The 25,405-nt window shown below is 42.6% G+C and overlaps 1 long non-coding RNA gene across 1 annotated transcript; it reads right to left on the bottom strand.

Annotated features, from left to right (window-relative positions):
- On the bottom strand, positions 1-24,745 carry LOC308066499. The gene is made up of 3 exons (XR_013929179.1): positions 24,640-24,745; positions 24,168-24,307; positions 1-16,591 (listed from the first exon to the last, which is right to left on the bottom strand). It is a non-coding gene; the product is annotated as an uncharacterized lncRNA (long non-coding RNA).
- Between the last annotated feature and the right edge of the window lie 660 nt (positions 24,746-25,405).

Below are 25,405 nucleotides of genomic sequence, written 5' to 3'. Positions count from 1 at the left end.
CCCTCACGGGGACACTTGGGTGGCCATGAGCCCGAGTTGTCCCCTTGTCCCCTGACCTGGGCACATGTGTGTCAGAGGACATGCACTAAACTAGGCCTCCCCACGGGGATCAGACCCGGCATTTTTGCTTTTCTGTTACTAGCAAAGGCAGTGTGCCCTTGGGTGCTGCTGCCGAACCGAACCATGGGCACTTTTGTAGCCAAATGCTGCTGCAGCCTCTATTGCGAGGTGAGATTGTGGCAGTCAGGCTTTCCCCTGCCCTGCCAAGGCTGGAAAATCCAACCTTTGCCACAGCTTCAGGAGCCTGAACAATGTCATGACATTCATGGCGCTCCCCTGTGTACTCCCTAGGGTTTCTCTTAGCTTGTTATCTCTAGGAACAGAAAAAATACAAATTACTCCTGAGGTCCTATCCCAAGCAGCACGATTTCTTATCATACAACACCATGAGCTAAAATTTATACACAAGGGCAATTAGAGAAGGAAAAAAAAACCACCCCACATTGCATTGAAATTCCTCACAGTACGGATCTCTTAACACCAAGCTACAGGTAAATCACCTTGTGGACTGACTATACTTTTTTGTATCAAATCTCAGGAAAGTCCATGCGACAGCATTCCAGGTACAGCAAATATGCATTGATGAAACAGCAAGTCCTTGCTGATGGCAGGTGTTTGTATGGTCTTGACGTGGCCATCACAGGTTCACAAACCAAGATAAAATAGTTTGCAATCACTTGCTTCCAGAGTAAATATAAAAGCTAATTTCACGGCTCAATGGAACTACCAGAAGTGCTACCTTCTTCAAGAAAATAAATTTCACTAAAAACTTTATTGCAGACTCATTGGAAGCTGTGAGATGTACCTATAACATGCAGACACTCTAGCTTCTCATCTAGTTTGCTAACCAAATACTGCAGGTTTTTTAGTGCCTGGAGAAATTAATAGACAATCTTCCAGTCCACATCTAAATATATGTATTTAAGATATTTCTACATTTTTCCTCTTTTTCTTTTTGAGGGAGTATTTGTACCAAAGATGTTAAATTCTGTAATCTTGCTTTACATATTAAAGTCTTTCTTTTACTTCTGTAATAGTCTGTCGGATCTTTTTTTCACTCTAAGAATTAACTCATGGCCTAATATTATGTTTAAAGGTGTAGTAAGGAAAATGGACAGTTTCTTTTAGTAATACTGCAATTCCTGGATCTAGTTCTTATCACCTGTGGGAAATTAATCTAGTATTCTCTTGGTACCCAACAGAATTTGCAGGAAATTGCATCTGGGCTTATTTTCTATTTCCTTTGTAAAAAATCAGCATTACTTTTAAAATTTGGTGGCAATTCTGTGACACACTGTGCAAAATTAGGATTAGAGAACTTTCAGCCCAGGAATTCTCTGTATTGTCAGTAAGGTCCTTATGTCTGCCCAGAACATGTATGATCTCCAATCCATCACATTTTTATGAGACCCAGGAAATTTCCAGCACTTAGATTCATTTGCCCATTGCAGAAAGAGAAGCTACTTTACAAAGGTGCCTGTTTCTCTCCATTGGCTGCGAAAGGAGCCTTCAGCACCTTAGCCTAAAATACCTGACTTCTAGAAGACTAAACTAAACCAGGAAAATCTTCTGCTAAGAGCAGAATTGCTCAGCTCTTCCATGAGCCAAAAGGAGTTCCATGTGTGTGCTTACACAGAAACGCGTTGTCTGTATTTTTCTACATTTCAGTCCTGTATTTTACCTGCCACCAGATTCACTTCACAAAACAAACTGCAAAATATTTTTTAGTTGCTGGAAAGAAACATTCTCAGTCTTTGGACTGTCAATGGCAATTTCAGTACTGCATATAGTACTCTAGATAAGAAATACACCTGTTTTTTCAAATTTTATATTAATTGATCACTGCATTGCTATGGAGGAAGCCTGTGTGATCAAACATGCTTTGGGTGACATACAGCAAACCATCTCCATTGCACTTGTTGTCTAAGGTTAATCACTAATCTTAGAACTAATTCCAGACAGTCGTCATATCTTCACCTACTTTCTAAAGAAAGCATGTTTTACATGATCCAGTTATAAAATTATTATATGGTTTAGATATTATAATTCTTTGAACATTTTGCTGTATCAGTGGCTTGATACCACAGTACTAGAATGATGTACTACTAGAATTTTATGCTACATTACTAAATTACAATTTCAGATCTGTTTTTACTTAAAAATCATTTCCATTAGTTCTATATCAAGGACTATAATTTTTCCAGGTACACAGGAACAATTAGTTCCTATTGAGTATGCAGAAGGTTCTTTACATGCCAGAAATGCCATGTGGCTAATGAAAACTGAGGGGGTTTCTGAGTCTGCATATTTTATTATATTAAACATGTTTTTTTCAATTCTGAAGATCACATTTGCTCAAGATGCAGGCCATCCTGAACTCTTATGCAATAGCATAAAGACATTTTTTTGCCAGAGGAAAAATGAATCAGTGCTGTTTCATGTGTTAAATTTAGTCATACATATGCTGCCATATAAAACACTGTGACAATCAACATCACTTATGTTGTGATTGTTAAAGTGGAATCCAATTAACACTGCCAGTAATTTTAGCTATGGTCTTGCTACTGTAGTAGAAGTTCCCTGAAAAGTGAAATATTGCCTCAATCATGTGTAATCACCATAATTTTATTTTACGAATTTTGGATACCCATAGAAGATATGAGCAGAATATTTATACGCTTGAAGATTTTTCAGGTTTTGTAGATTAATTAAGTGCAGAAATATGTTGGAAGCTGACAAGTAAAATATTTCAGAGGAAAACTTAAATACTATTAATCGGCAATCAGCCACATATGCATTTTAGTTGTTTTTCCTAATGACATTCACTATTCACAACTAACATTGAATACAGCCATACTCTGCAAAAGATAATCTTGATCTCTTTCTTCTAAAAGTCAGTGTCAGGTTTGTTGTTTGTTTCAGCCACAATAAGCAAGAGCCTGGGGAGAGCAGCATCTGCTTGGAGCTTCGGCCACAGAAGTGAGGTCTGATGCTCAGAGACATGCTCTCCTCAGATTTTGTCAGTAAATGAAATCCCTGGATGGGGTATAACAATACAGCATCTGTCTTACAGGAATTACCCAACCCTTCATCCAGTCTGGTCTTTAAGGATTTTGATGGTGCTGCAGAATTCCACAAAGGCCATTTTCAGTTCGCCGTTAAAAGTGCTGTGCTTAAACAGTAGAAGTACAGCAGATCAGATGTGGACAGCCTTGAGTGGGACTTTTTACAGGGTATCGTGACTCTCTGTCACTATCTGCTCGTTGCCGTTTGTTCTGATTCTCATGAGAAGGATTTTTCTGCTGAAAAGGAAAAGAAGGTGTGGTGGGTTGACCTTGGATGGATGCCAGGTGCCTACCAAGCTCGTCTAGCACTCCCCTCCTCAGCAGAACAAGGGGGAGAAAATAAGATGGAAAAAACTTGTGCGTCAAGATAAAGGCAGTTTAATGAAGCAATAGCAAAAGTCGTGTGCACACAGAAGCGAAGGAAAACAAAAGATGCTCTTCTCTAGTTCCCATCAGCAGGCAATGTTTGGCCACTTCCCGGGAAGCAGGGGTTCAGTGCGCATAGTGGTTGCTCCAGAAGACAAATGTTGTATATAACAAATGCCCCACCTTCCTCCTCCTTTCTCTTAGCTTTTATACCTGAGCAGACGTCATATGGTATGGAATATCCCACTGGTCACCTTGGGTCAGCTGTCCTGGCTGTGTCCCCTCCCAAGATCTTGCCCACCCTCAGCCTACTGGTGAAGGGGGGAGGGGGGGAAGGTTGCCAAGACAGCCTGGGTGCTGTGTGAGCCCTGCTCAGCTGTAGCCAAAACCCTGGTGTGGTGTCATCACCTTTCTGCCTACCGGTACAAGCACAGCACTACGGGGGCTGTTGTGGGGCTCAGCCAGACCTAATGCAGAAGGAAGGCAGGCTATCGGGTAACAGATGTGATTCCCACATTTTCTAAACACAGATAAGTAGATTGTGCCTGGGAAGCATTAATCAAATTCCTGTGGTAGGTGCCATGGTTTTACCAAGTGCTTTGTTCTCTATTTATTTATTTATTTATTTGTTCTGAAGTTCCTAGTTAAGCCTCAAACACTTTTTCTACAATCCTCTTGTGTATAATTACATAGTAATAGATAATTCCAGAGCAAAATCCTGGTCCCATGGATTTCACTTACAAAAATTAGGTCAATTGCCTTTATTGTCAGAAAGACAAGTCAAAACAACCTGAGCTTCTGGCCTGCCTTTAGATATGCTTTTAACATCTCAATATATATGCTACTCTTTATCTTCGCTAGCATCGAGTGACGGCTGAAGGTAAGCCAGGTTTTGCTATTCAGGTGTAAGACCCAAGGGACACCTAGCAATCTGGTATGTACTCAGAATTGCACATCAGGGCTGCCAGAGTTCTTTGTCAGTGGATGCTTATGGAAGAAAATGTGAGAAAGTGGAGGCAAGAGATAAATTGCAGGATTTTCAATGGGATTTGCACCTCCTTATACTGGATTTGTTATCTAATACTTTGTATCCCCACAATAAAAACTTGTTCATGCAAGCTTTAGAGGATAAATGAGTTCCCAGAAGTGAAGGAGAGTAACAATACTGGTTATTTAAATGCACTTCTGCTTGATTTTTCTTTAAAAACTAGGGAATATAAAAAACTACTAGATTATTCACATATTCGTCAAGATTTTACCTATCTGATGATTGCAAGGCTTGAATTTAAAAACAAGGGAAAAAAGAATCAGCATGATCTTTTTTTTTTTTTTTTTTTTTCTTGACAGGCATTACAGAATAATTTCAAAATAAGACTTCCTGGTAGGAAGCCTACAGCAGCAATGTATTAGATAGAGAGATGTAGCATTCTAGATTGTTTCTGTGTCTGTTATTTATGGCTGCGATATTTATACATGTACCATGCTATAGCTATAACACGCATCGTAAAATTGAACCATCCTTCTCAATAATAAGCAAATCAAAATCATATTAGGTTGTTATGGAAACGTATATACACAAACCCTCTTCCCCTAAAGATTAATATGTGCTTTATCTATCTTTTCTCCAAAATCAACATTTACTGGGGACATTAAAAGATTATGTCCCCATAATCCATGGCAAACAATTTTCCTGCAAGCCCCCTCTACTGTCAGATGCACTGTAATCCTTCTTTCACTCTAGCAGGCATAATCCTACTGCTACATCAGATACCAAAACACAGCTGCTGCTGCTGCTGCTAGGACACAACTGCCTTCCCCCACCATCCATGCCCAACACGAAGCAGCCTGCCTTCAGCTGTGGCGCAGGTTAATGCTGCAGCCCACGTCGTTGCGTATCTGTCAGTTGGAGCAGCTCCAAATGAAACAAATCAAGATGCTAACGTGGTTCTTTTTTGTTTTCATGAACCAGAGGTAGGTTTCTCTCTTATTACCATCCCAAGCTATCTGGTTTGTTCTTGTGCAGAGGAATCCATGTTTTACTGTACTATCTGTGTTTTGGATTTTCTTTTCTTGCTATAAATTACAGTAAAGAGTACATGATTGAAAACATGTGCCCTACTGTAATTTAATATGAGGGGTTTGTTGCCATTCAAAAACCACTTAAGGTGAATTCACTGTATTAGCAGGTCATCAAAACTCCCTACATTGCATTACCATCCAATATTCAGTTTTCTGTCTTGAGTTATTCTTTATTAAAATATGAAGTGAATTACTGCACAGCAGGAACCTTGCCAGGCAAAAAGTTATTAAATCAAGCGCAGGAGACATAGGTTTGGCTGAAAAACAGTACCAGTGGTTGCCTCATTTCTGCTCTGATTAGTGGCGAGACTTGTCAGAACACCTGCCTTACCTTCTCCTGTGACTCACAGCCCAAAATGCTCTCAGCTGCTCAGTAAGGATTTATAAAGACATCTGCTTTTCAAAGACATCTGACTTTCTCTTTTTTTTCTGCTTGGGACCACCTGCAAGAGTCCTGTGCTGCATTAAATTTTACATACAGAAATGGCAGCCACCTTCAGTGCTGTCAAAAAGAATCAATTAAATATTCCACATCTGACTCAATACATGGCTATAATCAAGGGTTTTCTTATTATTTAACTACTAGGAATTTTAGATGAGGATCCCATTAGTTTCTCTGCCTGCTAGATGTTCTGCTGCAAAAGAAAAATAGCATGGAGTATTTTTCTTTCTCAGGAAAATCTGATTACATTATCCAGGACTTGACATAATTGAAACAATTTTCTCGAATCAGAACAACCATTTCTGTCCTTATATTGTAACTGTTCCTCTTGACTTTAGACATTGCAGGCTTGAAAGTGTCTCATGCTGTACTAGTGGGCCTTGTGAATACTGAAAACCAGTCATTCGGTATTGCTGGCGTGTATCTTGGACAACAAATGCTAACCGTTAAGAGGGAAACCATGACCTGGGCAACAGTAGACTGACAGATGCAATGTGACAGCAGTAGGGGGATCTCTTTCTGTCCCTTGAAGTCAAAGCAGGTCCATCAGTGAGAAATCCATGTTAGGAAAGGGAGCAAAAAGGCACCAGAGGGGGTTTCTGAGACTGAGAGAGATGCAGCCAGGCTATGAAACCCTTTGCATCAAGCAGACATGGGAAGACTGCTGCAAAGAGCAGGGAGTGAATGTAGACAAGACTCAGAGATTATGGAAATAGAGAATCAAGTTTTGATCGTGGTTGGGCAGAGGTCTGTTCAGTGATAAATGGCATAAGAAGAGGACTAGGGATTGATTGTTCCCTTTCTCTTTCAGTATAGCAGCTAGGTGATACCAAGGCAACTGTGAAGAGGCAAGCTCAAAGCAATCAAAAGATTTTTTTTCTCATGTGGCGTAGTTAAGCTGTAAACCTCCTTGCTTAAGGATGTGGATGTTAAAAGTTTTTATTGACTCAAGGGAAGGCTTGATAGATTTCTGGAGAACAAATCATCTTCGTTAAAAAGAATATAGAGAATATAGCTTTGAAAGTATCTGAGTCTTGTTAGAGATCAGAGAGTGCTTGGGGATCATACTGCATAGCTCCTCCTGCTCTTACAGTCTTTCCTAGGCATCCACTTTTGGTTAGTATCAGCAATAGGATACTGGATTTATCAGAACCTTTAGTCTGGTCTGAGCCACTGTCATCTTCTGAATATGAATGTCATGGACGTTTACCATGGATTTCAGAAAACAAGCAAGAAGCAGACTAAGGAAATTTAATTAATCTCAAACAATGGACTCACGCAAGGTTTGTTTGGTTGACATGCCGGCCATTTCAGAAAGCAGTTGAACTCAATATGGTTGAGTTGAATGAGTTGCCTTCTGAAATTGCTTCTGAAATGCCAACTTGTTCATGAACCATTAAAAAAAAATTACATCATGCAAGTGATACGAGGCTTATCTTGGCAGCTGTTGTTGGCTGTTGAAACAGGTTGAAAGTTAATTAGAAAGCTTAACTGGATTTGATAAATTGATGTTAATCCTGATGAAACATTGATACGTAAACAAAGTCTAGTACCAAGTCACGCAAGTGAAAGGGCAATTACACCCTGCCACTGCACACGTGTTCTCAGCAACCACCTCTACTCAACAACCTCATTTCAGGCACTTGTCTTGGGTGCCCATGGGTTTTCAGGAGCACTGCTGATTACACGGGGCTGCTTTCAGATCTGAGATCCTCCCCAGAGACCATCACCTCTGACAGGAGAATGAGCCACACTTGCGTTCTTGACTAGTGTGGCATACTTGTATATAGCTGATGCCCATGTCACACTGCACAGAGCGCACCCCAAAGTCACAGAAAGGCAAAGCTGAGATGCTGCTGTACTACCACAGTGCTAAACCACCACCAGAAAACACCAGGGAACCTGGGTACATGTTATCACGGTCCCCATAACTAGCCTCGTGCCATGGTTTGCACAGTCCATTCTGCTTTTTTCAGCAGCTTTCTCTGTCCACAAGGGAAGTACAGAGCTGTCATGAATGAGCTATGGGTAGAGCACCTTGGGTTGCAGTGAGGTAAGGAGGGAGGAGAGCCTCCCTCACCAGACAAGCCTGGAGGAAAAGTGATCCCAACACCTTCCTCTGCATCAGGAGATGAAGTTCCTCAGAGGGAGTTTGCAGCAGCAGGGAGGTTAGCAGGTGTCCCCATCCACTGCCCCCAAAATCCTACCAGGTCCTTCCTCCAAAAACCTTAACAGTTCTGTCGTACTTGGCAGTAAACATGATCCTCTTTGGTATCATGTGCTGTCACAGAGCCTGACGATACTGCTTGTCACAACTGCCAGTACATTTTGTCACTGATCGTGTTTTTAGGAAAGAAGCTGAAACGGTCTCCTCTCTCACCCCTTCCCCCTCCTCCTGGAGCAGAGACACTGCGCTTGCTTCAAAGGTCATGAAAGAAGAGTCAGCCTTTCTGAAAGCTTGACCTAGATTTTTGCTAGTTTTAAAGGTCAAGACGGACCCTTTGACACTGGTATAAGACTGGAGCCATCTGATGTCCATACTGCTGCTGGGCTGCACTGCCTCGAGGCTGTGCAATTCAGGCACTAAATTTCATTTCAGTTTCCACTTGGTCTTCAAGATCAGCTGGGAATTGTAATAATTTAGCACACGTTGGAATGAGAAGGACCACATCTGAGAGGAAAGAATACAATCCCTTCACATCAGAGATAAAAGAAGCTCTTTTGAGTCACGGTTGTTGTCTTGGAAGCTAGAAATAGAAAGTCATCAGGAGGGGTTTTTTTATCCTGTTATCATAGGGGAGATTTGCTGAACGATCTGAAATGTTTCTCCTATGTACTTTGGGACTCTGAGCCTGACTTTATCTAATACTCAGCTAGTCTCAGCATGCAATGCTGTGGATGAAATTTAGGTCTACACAATTAATAATTATCCTAAATCATAAAACACATCTTTGCCAAAGGCAGCCACTCCAAAGGCAAAACGGGAGTCATGATGTCGTGGTTTAAGCCCTGCCAGGGACTAAGTACCATGCAACCACTCGCTCATCTCCCACCCTTCCCCCCTGTGGTGGGGCTAGGAGGAGAACTGGAAAAAGGTAAACCCCATGGATTGAGATAAGAACACTTCAACAATTGAAATAAAATATAATAATAAAAAACAATGATAACAATAATGATAACAACAAGAATTGTAATGAAAAGGGAGACAACAAAAAGAGAGAAATAATCCCCTCCCTGAAAAACTCCAAGTGATGCTCACCACCTGCTGACGGATGCCCAGCCAGTCCCCAAGCAATGATCAGTGGTTCCTGGCCAGCTCCCCCCAGTTTATATACCGAGCGTGACATTCTGTGGTATGGAACATCCCTTTGGCTGGTTGGGGTCAGCTGCCCTGGCTCTGCTCCCTCCCGGCTTCTTGTGCACCAGCTCACTGGCACAGCATGGGAAACCTGGAGAGTCCTTGACTTGGAATAAACACTACTTAGCAACAACTAAAACATCAGTGTGTTGTTGTTATTCTCATACTAAATCCAAAACAGCACTGTACCGGCTACTAGGAAGAAAATGAGCTGTATCTCAGCCAAAACCAGGACGTGATGTGCAATTTTTCACAAAAGCACCTCAATACAACTTGCTTTGTGTTAAAGTTGAGCGCTGATTCAGGCTGTGGCTCTGCTTCCCTTTGAGTTCACCTAGCAGATGAAAGATGCATAAGCATCTGGTAAATGCCTCCTGCTCTCACAGTTTGCCTTCTTCAATACTGTGACCCTGGCCCACGAGTGAGGTTTAGGTAATCTAGCAGAAATCGGTGGTCTTTCCAGCAAACTTTCTATATTAAGCTGTCACCTCTCCCATGCAGTGTTTATGAAATGAGTTTCTTTCCAGTGCCACATTTAAGCAGATTGGGCTGAAATACAATTTAAATCTTTCTTGTATATTTTTTTCCGCCAAGACCCAATACTGTATAGTTTGCACAGATTTTATAGAGGGTGTCTTTACACAAAGGGGTTCAGACACCACCAAATGCCTCTCGGGCCCTGCAGAAGTCAGATTTTCAAGCAGCTATAGGATGGTGCTGATGCAGGTCAGGTCAGCTCTGCTACCAGGCATTCAGGCAAGAGCTCCATCAATTCCAAGCAGGGGCAAAGCAAACCTGCACCCACCATCCAGACAGACCCGCTTTTAGCATTTTTTATCATCTTCCAGAAACCAGTTTTCCTGTTTGCTTTGTACAGCCACTTGGCTGCAGTGGCACTATGTACACTGTTGAGACAGGAATCCGCACTTTGTATGTGTTTCATTCTCAGTAAAGGATCATTTACAGCTGACTAAGGCCTGAAGATAAAACCGTAATACTATTAATATTTCAGAAGCGATCTGGTTTAAGTGCAGACACTATAAAATTACTGTCCAAACTGGCCAATACAGAGCTTTTGTATTCTGGGTAAAAAAAGAAAAAAAAAAAAAATTGAATACATTTCTTTTACCCCTACTAAAATTCAGGATTTCAGCAATTCTGAAGAAAATCCAGAGAGAGAGGGATCTGCAGCAAAACATGCCATTACATGTTTTAAAGACAGGCCATGAACACAACATGTGGATGGTACCAACAAAGGCTGTAACCTCAGGGTTATTCTGGGAAGGTAAATTCCCTACCTATGGTTTAGACCTTAGAAGTTTATTTGATGACTTTAACAAACCAACCTTTTCCAAGGTGCCTGTGAAGACAAAGCAATGCATAAATGCCACACGGCAGAAAAGGGGGTGGGCTGGTGAGAAGTCAGGATTACAGGAAAGATGCGGGGCCAGACTTGCGGGACACAAGGTCAGCAGGACCTGCTTCATCGGGTCACCAAGCACACATATCACCAGCCTGCATTTTAGAGAGTTCAAATCTGGCAAATTTAATTGATTTTTGCATTTACTTTAAGTTGGATTCACCAATTTTTTAGGTTTTTTAGAACAATTGTTGTAATTACTGCCTTGTTTTCCTATCAGAAGGGTCTGAATTTCAGAGTTTAATACGCCGCAGCCTAGAAGGAAATCTGACCAAGATATAAACGATTTCTGATAATATCGATGCACAAAAGAGTTTAAAAAGTTATTTATATGAAAATGTATAGTATTGCTAATCTAGGAGAGTTTTTTATTCTGGGATATATTCATAACGTGTATGTGACGCTGAAAATAGCTACATCCAAATTCCAGCCAAGTCCCACTAGATGGCACCCAGAGCCCCAGCAATTCTTGGTCACAGGCTGCAGCTATCAAACACGTGCCTTAGGCTTCATAGTGTCCATGCTTCATTAAGATTTATAACAATTTTTTACTGAAAGCAAAGCAGTTTCGAACGCCCATTTATCATACCATGTCACGTGTGCATTTTTGATGGATAGTGATTTCCAGTTTTCTCAAACATCAATATGGTAAATAAATAATTCATATGTTGAAAGGGTATAGATCATCCCCTCACTTAACGAAAACTGACATTCGTTTTCAAGCGCACCCCTTGGATTCTTTGTATTATAAGCTTGTTTTATAATTGCGATATGAGGTAATATGGTAGCTTGAATAATAGAATAGTTTAACAGAGACGGGAGCAAACTTAAACAGAAGCAAAGGAAATGCTGAGCACAGTTCTAAATGGCATTTTTCAAATCTGTCACTGTACTCAGCGTACCAGCTGCCAAAGACCCAGCAAGGGGACTCTGCTCAGAATCCAGGTCCAGCATTTTTATCTGCAATCCACCCATATGCAGTCGCCAAAGGAGATGATGTGACCTTGGAAGCTCTGATCTGACTCTCCACAGTTGCGGAGTTCCGATAAGCTGAAACTAAGGCACAGGCTCCTTTTTATCATCTTTTGATTTTCCCAAGCCAGAAGTTCATACATTTTTGCTCCTCTCTAGCATATTACTCCCCAGAATTTTGTTGACTCGATCCATGTAACTCATGCTGACTTTTCATCTGTTAAATAGTGAGAAACACTGACTATTTGGGGAAAATTTCACTAAACAGCCAGGGGCTAGTGTAAATAAAGGGTGATGGCAGACATTTGTCAATGCTCAGTTTTAAATTATTTTTTGAAAGATAAACTAGTGTGCAGAGAAACTTGTGAGTAACTAATAGGTGTGTCTGGGGAACATTACTTGCAGTTTAAAATGTCATGGGAATTCAGACCAGGAAAAAAATTCCCTTAAACCAGATTGTGTGAGGAATGTTTGTTCCCCTACATGATTTCCTCCACATGATGGAAACACGAGGCATTTCCTAAGATACTAACAAAGTCCCTGATGTTCTCATTGCCTTAGTCTCTCCTGCTCTGTTCCTCTGTATTTTTTATGCTTCTGGCTTATCATATGCAAATATTTGATATTTGCTTGTTGTAGGAAGTGTTGTGCAGTTTCTGGTACAGTGCAGGTGTGTTGGCCATTTTTTTCTGGCCTTTCTGAATCTACTGTGATTGTTTGGGGACCTTTATGATTGCTGGCATTGAATGATCACCTGCAGTTTCAAGGTACAAACTTTGAAGATTTTTTTAAGCCTCTGCTCCTATATAGATAATATAAATTATACTGCAACACTAGGAGCTGTTGTTAATATTAATATTATTATTAATAACAATAATAATTTATCCCTTATAAATGACACTAAACTCTCTTTTGCTAAAAAATCACTACCCCTACATCCCCCAAAACTGGGTTGACTAAAATGTGACTCAAAGATCACCAGAACATCTTGACTGTGATGAGGGGAGGGATATAAAATTCATAGCATAGGACTTCTGACTTTGAAAAGTGACTTTATTTAAAAAGAAACTTCATCATTATATTATATATCTTGGCTTTATTCCCAGTAGGTGTAAATGTGAAAGAGCTTATCACATTCATGCTCCAGTGGTGTAACTGAGCTCAGAATCCCCTTCCCAACAGGCAGAATCAGACCCATCAGGTCACAGGTGCCAAGCAGACTCAGAAACCTCAGTCGTAGGCTCCTGAAGGGACAGAGGAGGTTGTGAGCAGAAGCGAGAGGACAAAAGTATGTGAATAAGGATTTAAACATGTACCCTCCAAGAAAACTATTATCTATGGAAAGAACCTGGGTTCCAAAGTAGAGCTTTTGGTGGAAAAGCTAACTTAATCAAACCTCCTACCAGGTATCCAGCAGAAACCATATTAAATTATTTATGTTATGAAAGCAATTAGCATTACTGAAGTGAGAAAGTGACTTTCCTCTGGAAGGAGCTGCTGAAAATTATAGACCTACTACAGCAAATCTCACACTGAGCTGTGAATGTAGTGTCTATGAAGCTTTTAGTCTCTCTGAATCATGAAGTGTATGTTTTGGAGTATGGAGTGCAAAGGAGATAATTCTCAGCGCTTTGGATAAATGACACTTACTTCCCTCTAGCCGTAGAGGATGAATTAATCAGCTCTTTCTCTGTTGTATCTTTCTTGCAGAGGGAATTAACGACAAGTCCTTTAATTTTTAATTCAGTTCACGATAAGTAGAGCTACAATGCGTACTACAGATACAGCCATGCACATAACTGCAAGTATCACATCATTGGTGACAAGCACAGCATTCATAAAATGAGAATGACCCGTTTACACATAGCTCCCACATGACTGTAACATCTGCAGGAGGAAAAAGAAAAAAGAAAATGCAGAGTTCCCACGAGGCAAGGTAATTACAAGGAAAAGTCCTAAAATGTAATTTCACTACTTGCCCTGTAACATGCCAAACACCTGCCAGCTCCACGATGCTGGATCCTGCAGGAGCTGAATCAACTCGGCGTTCTGGAGTATTCAGCGTGCTTCGGGACAGAACCTTGCTGATCCTGATGCTCCATATGAGTAGACAAAATTGCTACTGATTGCAGTCTCTGATGGGAAATATTGCCTTCCATTGTATCTAGATCTTATCACCTCAAGTAGGTATAATATGAGAATATGCAAGTGGATGTAATCAGCTTGGAATGTGCTTTGTGCAATTCTTGAACCGGATTTGCAGCACCAACCTTTCATTAAATTACATTACTGAAACTATAAAAGCTGTCTGAATTAAAAAAAAAAAAATCACATGTGCAATCGTATGAAAATCTTTAATCTTAATATTTCTTTTGGGAAAGCTTTTCTCTGTCAGTCTTCCACTCCCATAATTAAACTTTTGTACAACCATTCAAAGCAATTTCTATTAGTGAGCTTGTATTAATAACTGAAAAGACCACAGACACAAATCAGACAAACCAAAAAGATTTTCCCAGATACCATGAGATACTGTTTCTGTTTCCTTGTATAATTCTTAAATCCTTCTCATAGCTTTTGCTAGAAAGTTGAGATTCCACTCTTACCCTCAAAGATGGAGGCTCCTGGTTTTATCAGGAAAACTAGCAAATGCTTATTTGAATCTTACCACTTTTATTACAAGCCACGAATATTACACACAGAGGCAAAGTCTCATCACTGTATTTTGGAGGACAGTAGTAGTGCAATCAGAGGTCAGCTAATGAAACTTTAGGAAATTTCTCCTTCTCCATGGCTTCCTACTCCCAGTCTCTATATACAATTCAGCTAACACCTAGGACCCATGTGCTGTTTATATCTGTATTTTGTTACTGAATCAAATGCAATGTCATTAACGCCATGCTAAGGGCTAGCAGCTACTCCCAATAGTATTTTATCTGTACTTTTCTATAACAAAGGTCTTCACTGGTCATTAAGAAATCCTTCTGTGTTAGAATTTGGTGGAACTTTTCCTACTACTTTCAGCCAGACCAAGAAACTCTCCAGAATATTTTGTTTCCCTGTATATTTTAACAAAACTGTTGGTGAATCCATTGTTTTACTGAAGTGATAAAATTCCTTGTGATTAGGACAGTAGCAAATGTGTTTGTTTATTTTGTATATAGTAATTTTTTTCTACAGGACCAGACTTTGATACATGACAGCAGCCAATAAACACAGGCATCTGTTTCTTTTCTTTGTTGATGCTGAGTTTTCTTCTTATTTCTTTCTCTGCTCATATTTTTATATTTGGACATTTGTATCACTTGGAATGCTATTTACACTCCTGAGAAACAGTAGTTTCTACTTCTGTACCATCCAGTTCTCCCACTCAAGAAATAAGCAGCATATGTGTCCCTCCCTTCCTCTCCAGTTTTTACATGACTAAACAAGTCTGAACTTTTCATAATAAAGAGAAGTATTTAGAAGGAATACCATAACTTTGTGTATTATTATGTGAGCCAAGCTGGAAGACCTTCTTTCATGCTGAATTCGTTGCCTCAGTGCAAGGGAACAGTCTACAGTCTGGAGAAATGAGCTCAGTGAACAGGCAGCCATCTAGGCTAACCCCTAAAAACCCCCTTCCTTCTGAAATTTAGGTGCCTTAATCAGAGCACCACTAAAGAGCTTTAATCTGGCCTAGATTTATAGCTGCCTTCCAGAGTCATGAATGGAAAGGAGGTGGTGGTGTCTTCATTATTCCTTCTCTGTGAAGGGATTCACACTCCCTTCCAGGACCTCAAATTCACAGCTCGCGGTTTGGACTGTGCGTGTTAGGAGCTGTCAGACGCAGTAGCGCATTCAAGGCAGCTGCCACGGTCTGATGGCTCCATGCCCAGCCAGGAGCAAGGCTGAGCATGCGTGCCCGATAGGCACACGCACACAAGCATATACACATGGAAGCATATATACGCGGAGAGAAAATGCAGCACTTCAGCAAGCACAGCACAAAAGGCCTGATCCTGTTCCCCTCTCTGGCTGAGCAGGATGAAAGCCCATTAGTGGAATATATGTAAATACATATGCATGTGAGAGTAGCTGCCCCTGGATCCCAGCCTCCCCCGCTGCTGGCACTGGGACATAGGCAGCCTTGGGACACTGCCCTGATCCCGTTATTGCTGGTACTCTGACTTGCACATACCTGTGCGCATGCACAAACACCCCTGGTACACACACCCATTGTGGGGATCAGGCACAGGGCATTGCAGACACAACAGCCTGTTTACACATTTTATCCCTTCTCCCCTCTGTTTTTCCACACTTGTTCACTCTACCTTACATTGCTCCCCTGCTCCTTCACGTTTATAGAAGATCTGTCTTAAATCACTTTGCGCAGAAACCATTACTCACTAGGTTAAAGTGTAGTATCAGTCAAAGGGAGTATCAGTCAATGGTCTTGCTGTCACCCAAGAGAAACCTAGGTCTCTGGCAGCATGACATCCACCTAACAACAGAGAGCCGGTATTTAAACCCTGTGGTGCCATCAGACCTCTACAGGTAAGCAGGACAGTCTCTGCTCTCATTAATGCTTTGTAAGTGGGTTAGAGCACAAACCAGAGGCCAGGCCTCCTTCCAGGTGCCTGAATCATCAGATCACTGGCTCATTCTCACCACCCCCATCTGTCGCACCCACCGCTTTGAAGAACCTACCATCTTCACCACATACGAACTGCTGTATACAGAGCAAGTCTGGATGCTCTTCTGAGAGTTTAGGCTTGCAGCTTCCAACCCCCTTCAGCAGAAGAAGAGGCTGAGCCCAAATTCTTTCCTCTTGAATGCTAATCCTTGGACATCTGCACAAAAAGAGGAAAAGCAGCAATGCCAGCTCACTCTCCAGCCATGTATTTGGGAGAGATCTATCTAGTCATTATGACATGGATGACTACTGGGCTGAGTCCCCACCTGAGAAACACCATTTTACAAATCATTATGCAGATTAATGTGAAATAGTTGCCGAGCTTTTGTAGACGCCAAAAATTACAAGGAAAAAAAATCAAATACCTGGGCAACGCTTTACATTGGAAACACGAATATCTGTGGAATTAAAGCATCTTGAGAGGTAGATAGCAATTTTTTAAGAGCTGGATTTTGGGTTTCTACCTACAATGGAAATTTGGAACAAAGTGACTGAGACAGCCTACCCTTCTGTACTTGTAAATCCTATCCGGCATCTACCTCTATTGTGTGTCTACCTTGTAATCCTGATGGGTTCTCTGGACCTTGTCTTTGCAGTTTAAATATAAGCAGCTGAGCACATGCAGAAATACTCTACTCCGAGCTGCCAGGCATGTGAGCTTTCACAGCCCAGCCCAGCACATGTGCAGACAAGCCTCCAAAGAGCGCAGATAAAAGCATGTGCACCCGGCATCTGTTCCAAGAGACAACCACAGCTTCAGAAGTGAGTGACGCAGCAAGTCAGCACCTGAACAGGGACATCACCTATGTTTCCAGAATTTCAGCATAAGAAACTTGAAATATTTTTTTTTTTTTACTTTACTACAAAAGAAATACATTCAACTCTTCCAACTATAATTCTCCCACCTTTTCTTCTTTAACCTTGCAATCTCATGCAAGAGCACACTCCAAATCGTACCAATTCCTTAGAAAAAATGTAATAAGAATAGTCTTTTCTTACCCTGTTGATGTACAGATATGCTTTTTTTGGCTGTGGGGTTAACCAGCATGTGAAGAAAATATGTTTTATTTTGGATAGCAAATCAATATTTCTGTTACCAAAAGAAAAATATCTCAGTGTCTCCTTGGAAGGACTAAATGATCCTAGAAGTTCTAGTCCAATAGACTGACATTAAAAAAAAAATAATCCCCAACTAATGTGAGCACATTAACAGTTTATGTTATTTCTTCTAGCCAAAGTTCCCAGTTTTTTGCAGCCATTATTCAGCAAAAGCTTCCTCACAGCACTGTGAGAAAGACAAGCATTGCTTTCTCCACTTTCTATATAAATAAGCAAGCTCAAGGTAGGTTAAATGACACCAGGTAACACAAGAAAGCTTCAATCCCAAATTACGGCAGTTGCTGCACCACTAGAAGAAAGGGCTGATAACAGAAAATCCCAGTGCTAATTTATTGTCAAAATGTATGAAATAACCTGTGTATGGATTCACTGTTAACATAAAGAACTAGCATTCCTCCTACAGACAGCAAGCTTATTTACTTAACCTGGGGTTCATTTGTTATGCATTTTTAAGAAAGAGAAGGCAGAGAAGATGAACTTTCCTCTTTCCCATTAACCAAGCTCTCCTAAGGCAGATATGATGTGTAGTGTCACAGCCGTGCCTAAGTGTTCTGCACTGAGGCAAGAGTATTTCACCTGCAGTTTTACAAGCTACTAGTAATTGACTGGAGGTTCTCACTGAAAATGTGATGTAAAAGGTGTCAGCTCAGGCTTCAGGCTAGGTTAATAAGAGAAAAAATGTTTTTGCTGGCAAATGCCAGGGAGGGAGCAAGCACCCTGGCCATCACCTGCCTCAGCTGACATGCAGTAACTTATTAAGGTTCAGAAACCCACTAGTGTGCCTGAACCATTAGAGACAAAACAACATATCACCCTAATTAAAATGCAGCTCTGGAAGCTGCCCTTCAGGAGTAATGGTACGTGCGATGCTGGCTCGATTCTGTTTCAAACAGAAGGGATAGTGATTATGCAGAGTCATGAGTTCACTTTATAAATGAAGGAATAACATTATGATGGAGCTCTTGGAAACAGAGAAGCAGATGCAAAGCTTTCCTTGTAGGATGAGAGGTGATATATTAGTGCTGAATAAAAGCTTGTTGAGTACTAAAAGGGTTTATTTTTATTGGGCATTTTTTATGTCTTTTTCCTCCATTAAGCTGTGTCTACTATAAAGTATTAGAAGAACTTACATTACTTTTATTTTGTAATTGTGTTTTTCTTCAGGAAATAAACATCAGCATTGTGTTGGCAGCAAGTGAGTCACCTCCATTCCACCCAGTTTCGGGACTGCTCCAAGGCAGTGGTGCAGGTGGGCAGTGGGTAGGGTGCAGGGCTGCCAGGAGGAAGGGGAGAAGGGAGGAGTGTCACAGCCTGGGAGCCACCTTGCCTTGGGAAGCCAGGCTACCTAATGCTCTTGGTGCTGTCAGCAGGAGGGCAGGGGGTGATGAGCTGGCTGTTGTTGCAGGACAAGCGGCTCTGACATGCTGTAATCACCCTTCAGTCGCTCCATACCCCCCAGATGTTGCAGGGGCTGCCAGCCCAGCTGCCCTGGGCTCTTTCCTCCGCTATTATCCATCCCACCCTCCAGCCTTCTGCACCGTGTTTGGGGAAGGAATGGCCGTTTGAGGTGGCAAAATTGAGCTTACTTGCACTGCAGAGTAGCCCAGCCTGAATGTGCATAATTCTCCATGCCCTGATCCTTCCTCTCAGCTGCTGTGACTGTCACCCTGAGTCACAAACATTACTACACTGAGCTAGTAATCTGGATGAAAGAGGGATTCAGTCTCCCCTGCATTTAGCTTTGATTTCTAGAAAGTGAAAGAAACTTTATTTTGGAGCATGCTATAAATAAGTACCTAAGAAACCAGAGGGCAACAGCAAACACTACGGTGAAGGAGAAACAGCGTCTCCATTTCATGTTATTTCTCCCATATAAATCTACAGAAATTGTCCTATGTAAGCTGGAGGGCATCAGGCAGCTTTGGGGAAGCAGAACATGTTGAGGAATTGCAGCCTTACAACTGAAAAGCAATCCTGAAGCAGTCTTACGCTGCATAGCACCACCTTTTTGCCTTCCATGTTAGCAGGATGAGTGCTAGAGAGGGAAGTGCAAGCAGGCTGCATCCTGGGGTGATCCTCAGGGAATTATACAGCCAGCAGTAGGCAGGGGCCCAAGAAATCCATCACAAGCACTTTGCAATACCTCCTTGTTCAGCCTACAATTTTTCTTCTTTTGGGGGATTTGCTACCACTGGAGGTGATGCTTTGCTCTGTAGCAGTGATCTTTTAAAGTAGAGTGTTACTACAGAGTTCAATAGTCATTTATCCAAAGGTTTCTGACAGAAATCTGCCTCATTCAGTGCTTGGGCTCTAACTGATAAACAACATAATCTAAAATCCCAGAAACAGACTAAAACCAGCAGCTGATGAAACTCCATCCTCCTGAGGCAAAAATTAACATGATTAGCCACTGCCTTGCTCCATCCATTCATCTTTTTCCCCTTCCCTGTTGACTAATATACTGCTGAGAAGGTATCATTAGCATTCACAAGCAAAATGCAAGAAGGTGAACATCCTGTAATGCATTTCAGAAGCATCCTTGAACTAGAGGCATGAAGAAGCAGATAAGACTCTGAAGTGCACTCTGAATTTAAAGGGACACTTTTAAGATCATCTGTGTTCATGGCTAATATTGTGTAGACAATTCACTAGGAGGGAAACAGCCCAAAGAAATGTCTCATATGTGGAAATCAGCAGAAAACCAGCCACAGAAACAAGGAAAGAACAGTCCTGTGAAGGCAATTGCCTTCCATTTCAAAACCTCTGCCTGCTCTCCCTTGCACAAGGAATTATTTTTAATTCAGACTAGGGGCAGCAAAAACAGTGTCAGCCTAAGAATGTTTCCTAATGAAAGGGGAAGACCAGACATCAAGTACTACAGCATTTAACTTAAATCCAGAGATCAGCCTCTCCTGACAGTAATCAAGTAATCGAGTCTTCAACAAGGTCACGCTGCCTAAAATGACAACGTTCTTTGCAAATAACTATCTGTGGTGCTGACCACAATTATTCCTTGTCCATATTTGCAGCTAGTTTTGTGTCCAGCACCCACTTGCACACTGTGAACTTCGGCAAAGGATACTTTGTGTGTGTAGATCAGGCTGTGTGCAGGCCAGGCGTTTCTGGGTGGTGTGTAGATCTTGTCAACAGTTTTCAAAAGGACATTCAGTAAGAGCAAGCAATTGCCAGAAGTAGGGAATTATTAGTATGTCAGCCAGACCACTCTGGAAAAGCAGGTTTCCAAAACAAATCTAACCTAATTTGCAGCATTAGGACATGGCTTTGCCCTAAGCAATGTTTGGAGCAGCCAGTCTGTTCCTTCTGGAGAATGCATAAGCCAGCAATCTTCCCTGGGAAAAGACAAAAATGCGACGCCCCACTCAGCTCTTTCTGCAAGGCAGCCACATCCCCAGGTCTCTGTTTGCCTACAAGACACAGAGATGCCTTGTCTGGGAAGTGTCACCATTAAGAGCCAGATAGATTAGCTCATGGTTTTGCCACCGCTAGTCTCATGGCAGCTGGCAGAGACTGTTATTTATGGCCGTCTTCAAAATACCTATTTAGAAAGAAGTCTTCTGCCTTTGCACAACCACTCGCATAAATGCCCTGAGTGAGAGGGGGATTGCTCAGAGCTTTGGAAGGAGTTTCCAGCTGGGCACTCCGTACAGCCCAGCAGTAGGTTCATTCTTCTCTGACTTTTGCCACGCGTCTCCCATGATCAAATGGGTAATTGAGCCTGACCCTCTGTCCTAGAGACGATTTTGTCTGGATACAGCCCCCTATTCCCCTCCAGCTCACACCCCTTTGATGCACTGCAGAATTATTATTGTGAAAATATCTTTTCTGAAATTGAATCTCTTTGAGTACTGAGAGCCAAATTTTGCAAAGGGAAGGCAAATGAGAACATTTTAGCAGGTAATAAATGGATGATCGAGCTCATGGTTCTTCTTAGAAGGGATCCTTGGCTTGTGGTCAAATAATTTTAAATACTAATCTGCTAAAAATAATACGGTGTCGTGCATTTCAGTGACAGGATTGTTATTGTACAGGTAATACTTTAGGCTGCATGAGAGAATGTGGTTTAGTAGGTCATACCCTTGAGGGATACTTTTAACAGGGAATAATTTTTATAAAACTAAGAATGAGTTAGTAAGATACTGATTCCTCATGCTCTTCTGCAGTGAGTACACCCAAAGGCACACTGACATCAGCTGGTAATTTTTTATTCTGTGAGCATAATTTTGCAGCGTGCTTAAGCCTAAATTAGTTCACGGCATCTTTTTACACTTCACTTTTTTGTAGGCATTAGCTGTGTGACTAACTCTGGTGTTCCACAGAAAGGAACGTGCCTCATGCCATAGGTCTCAATTGCAGCATCTAGACTCTGTAGGAGTATCCTGATGACCAGTGGATCAGCTGGTTCCGCTCCAGAAAAAGAGCGGATTTGTAATAAGCATAGAAGTGCCATACATGAGAATTACCCAAGGCTGAAAATGACAAAAGCACCATTAGCCCTGAAGGCTAAAGCTCGGAGAAAGAGGAGAGCACTCTCTGATGCCATCTACAGAGGACGCACAGGAGGGGATGAAATGGGCAGGCAGCTTCTGCATGGTTTTAGGCCAGGCCAAGCAGCATGGGGTGAGGCCAGAAATCCTTCCAATTCCTGGTGTAAAGCTAGTAAGCCCTCTTGTCTGACCCAGCCTGGTCTGACTGGCAACCTGTAGTCAAATCTGGCACACAGGACACTTCCATCTGGTCTCTTTCCTGGATGACACTGGATAGTTATTCAAGTATGAATGACACTTGAAGAGACAAATACCTCCTCCAGAGGCTGTGAATGAGCTGCCAGAGCACTGTCACAGTCTCCAGCAGGTGGGACAGGGCAGACCTTCCCCCTCACTGCCTACAGCAACAGCAGATCTCCCCGAGACAGGCATGGGGTGCAGCTGATACTGCTCTCTGTGGCAAGAAGTTGAGGTAGCAACAGCTTCCAGAAGGTGAGAGTCACCGGTGGATAAAGAAAAGAATGACAGAAAAAGGGGAGTCTTTGAAACATCCAAGCAAACACACCACCTTATCCAAACTCGGTTCAGGGATGCTGGCCAGGACAAGGTTTGAGATGCCTTCTCAAGCAGAAGGATATCTGGTGCTCAGACATTTCTCAAGCGTCCTCACAGAGCTGAAACGTAGGCTTTGGTCTGAGGACTGGCCTTCTCCTTTGTCTGGACTCCGCTGACCAGAAACCAGCCTGACCCTGGCTGTGGAACACCATCCTGTCTCAGCCAGGCATTGCCTGGAGAAATGGACAACAGAAACAGGGAGAGCACCACTCCGAGGTATCTACCCTACCTGGGGTAGGCAAGAGAGCCTCTATACTGAGCAGGCAGAGCACAGAGGCGGTACGACATGGACAGGTAAATCATAAGGTAGAAACACCGTGATGCTGCTGGCAATACTGCAGCTACGGGGGACAGTACCAAGCCACAAGCATCTCCAAGGCTCCTTTAGAGAAAGCAGGCAGCTGGAAATGGGTTTGTCTGAAAAACAGCCTTGGGCCCAGAAACTTCACTGACCACTGACAGCCATCTGAGGGCAAAAGGAACAAGAACTCAAGAGTGGAAGGATCCCTCACTGGGTGGGCTGTGTAATGCACTATGCACATATGCTAACTGCTCAACTCTTCCTAAGCTTTCCTCAGGTAATGGAGGTTTCCCTGTCCCCTTAGCAAAGCTTTCAGTGCCTGTCAGTGACAACGTGCTTTCCATTGTGGCTGCTTAGGGAGGCACTTGGCTTTCTCAGTTTTCAGGGTGAAGCTTGGTTCAGTTTTATGTCATAAGTTCACTGAGGCTTTGAATCCTGCCCTCACATCTGGGTTTCAAAGTCCATGGCTGCTTCAGAATAGCATGAGGTAACATTTACTGGCAAGAAAAGTTATTTGTATACTTAAACCCTTGTGTTCTTCTCCGCACTCCTGGTTTTAATTTAGAATATTAGTCAATGTCGTGGTTTGAACCCAGCTGGCAACTAAGCCCCACACAGCTGCTTACTCCCTCCCCCCACAGTAATGGCTCCTGCTAGATATATATATATATATAAGCATAAATATATATGAATTACTATATAACATGCAACTCAAATCATGGGTTACAAAAATTTAAAGGTATATCCACTGCAATCTCCATCCTTGGTCCCTTTGGACCAGCCAGTAGGATTTAACATTGTGATGGACTCCTCCCCTTGCCCGGGTTTCAGCTTGGCCTTACCCACAGACCGCAGTCCCTTAGGGTTGTACCTGCTCCAAGTGGAGCCTCAGCTATGAGCCACAGTCTCTCCAGGGGTACACCTGCTGTGGCATAAACTTATGCACAGCCACAGCTGCTTTGAGGTTCTCCTGTTCCAATGTGGCCTTCTCCATGGGCTGTGACCATAGACCTGCTCCAGCATGGCCTTACCTACAACCACAATCCCTTTAGAAGAAAATCAGCTCCAGCATGGCCTTACCCCTGGTTGCAAGCCTTACAGGGGTGTACCTGCTTGGTCATGGGCTTATCTACAGTCACACACTTGGAAGTGCTCCAGTACAATCTCATGCACTGACATGCTTCAAGCTGTACCTGATGTAGCATGGAATTACCCACAGAGGCTTCAAGGTGTAACTTCTCCAGTGTGGACTTGTCCTTAGGCCATAATCTCTTCAGAGGCATACCCACTGTGACACAGACATAACCATGGCCACAGACACTTCAATATATACCTGTAGAGGAATGAAGCTGGGTTAGTTATCGTTGATAACATACAGCTGTGGGCTGGCTTCAGGGGCGGTGGGTTGGCTGGTGTAGACAAGGTGCAGCTGTGGCTGGTTCTGTTAAGGGGTTGAGAGCCGATGAAGAGAGAGCAGCTGAGGAAGGAGTGGAGAGAGGAAGAAGCAAGAGAAGAGAAGAGAAGAGATGAGACGAGACGAGACGAGACATACTCTGGATGAGATGAGGAGAAGGCAGCAGAGGGACTGTATGAAGAGTATGCTGGTATGAGGTGGTGAAAGACCTTTTTGCACCTTGATAGTTTGGAAAGTGCTGCGATATATACCTGCTCTGACATGGAATTATTCACAGCCACAGATGCTTCAAGGTACCCTGCTCCCACATGGACACGTCCACAAGTCGCAGTCCCTTCAACTTTAGTTCACACTGAAGTTCTGTGCTGCTGTACTGGACAGGATAGAAACAGCAGCTATGCCCTGGCCACCTGCCAGCCCAGGCACATCGCCCTTGCTGTTATCGGAATGTTCTTGGGCACAGCACAGTGAGGTGATAAGCAGTGCAGTGGTAGAGCAAGCAGCAAAAGCAAAAAGCAGCCGCTAATGAGCACTAGACTGTAATAGGCAGTAAGGCAAGCAAGCCCCATGGCAAGCACAGAAACCTGATGATTAATAGCTAAACAGCAGTAACAGCTATAAATTGGATCTAGCATGTTCCAATCCAATCTGTTGTTATCCCGAACCCTTTGAGCCCCACATTGGGTGCCAAAAAGGACTGTCATGGTTTAACCCCAGCTGGTGACTAAGCCCCACACAGCCGCTCGCTCACTCCCCCCCCACAGTGGGATGGGGGAGAGGATCAGAAGAGTAGAAGTGAGAAAACTCGTGGGTTGTGATAAAGACAGTTCAATAAGTAAAGTAAAAGTCACATGTGCAAGCAAAGCAAGGAATTCATCACCACTTCCCATGGGCAGGCAGGTGTTCAGCCATCTCCAGGACAGCCGGGCTGCATCATGCATAACAGTTACCTGGGAAGACAAACACCGTTCATGCCAAATGTCCCCCCATCCTCCTCATTCCCACAGCTTATATATA

This window comes from Falco punctatus (genome assembly GCF_963210335.1).
Source record: "Falco punctatus genome assembly, chromosome: 6".
Classification (NCBI taxonomy): Eukaryota; Metazoa; Chordata; class Aves; order Falconiformes; family Falconidae; genus Falco; species Falco punctatus.
The sequence above is the reverse complement of the archived record's forward strand: the minus strand, read 5'-3'. Positions and strand labels throughout refer to the sequence as shown.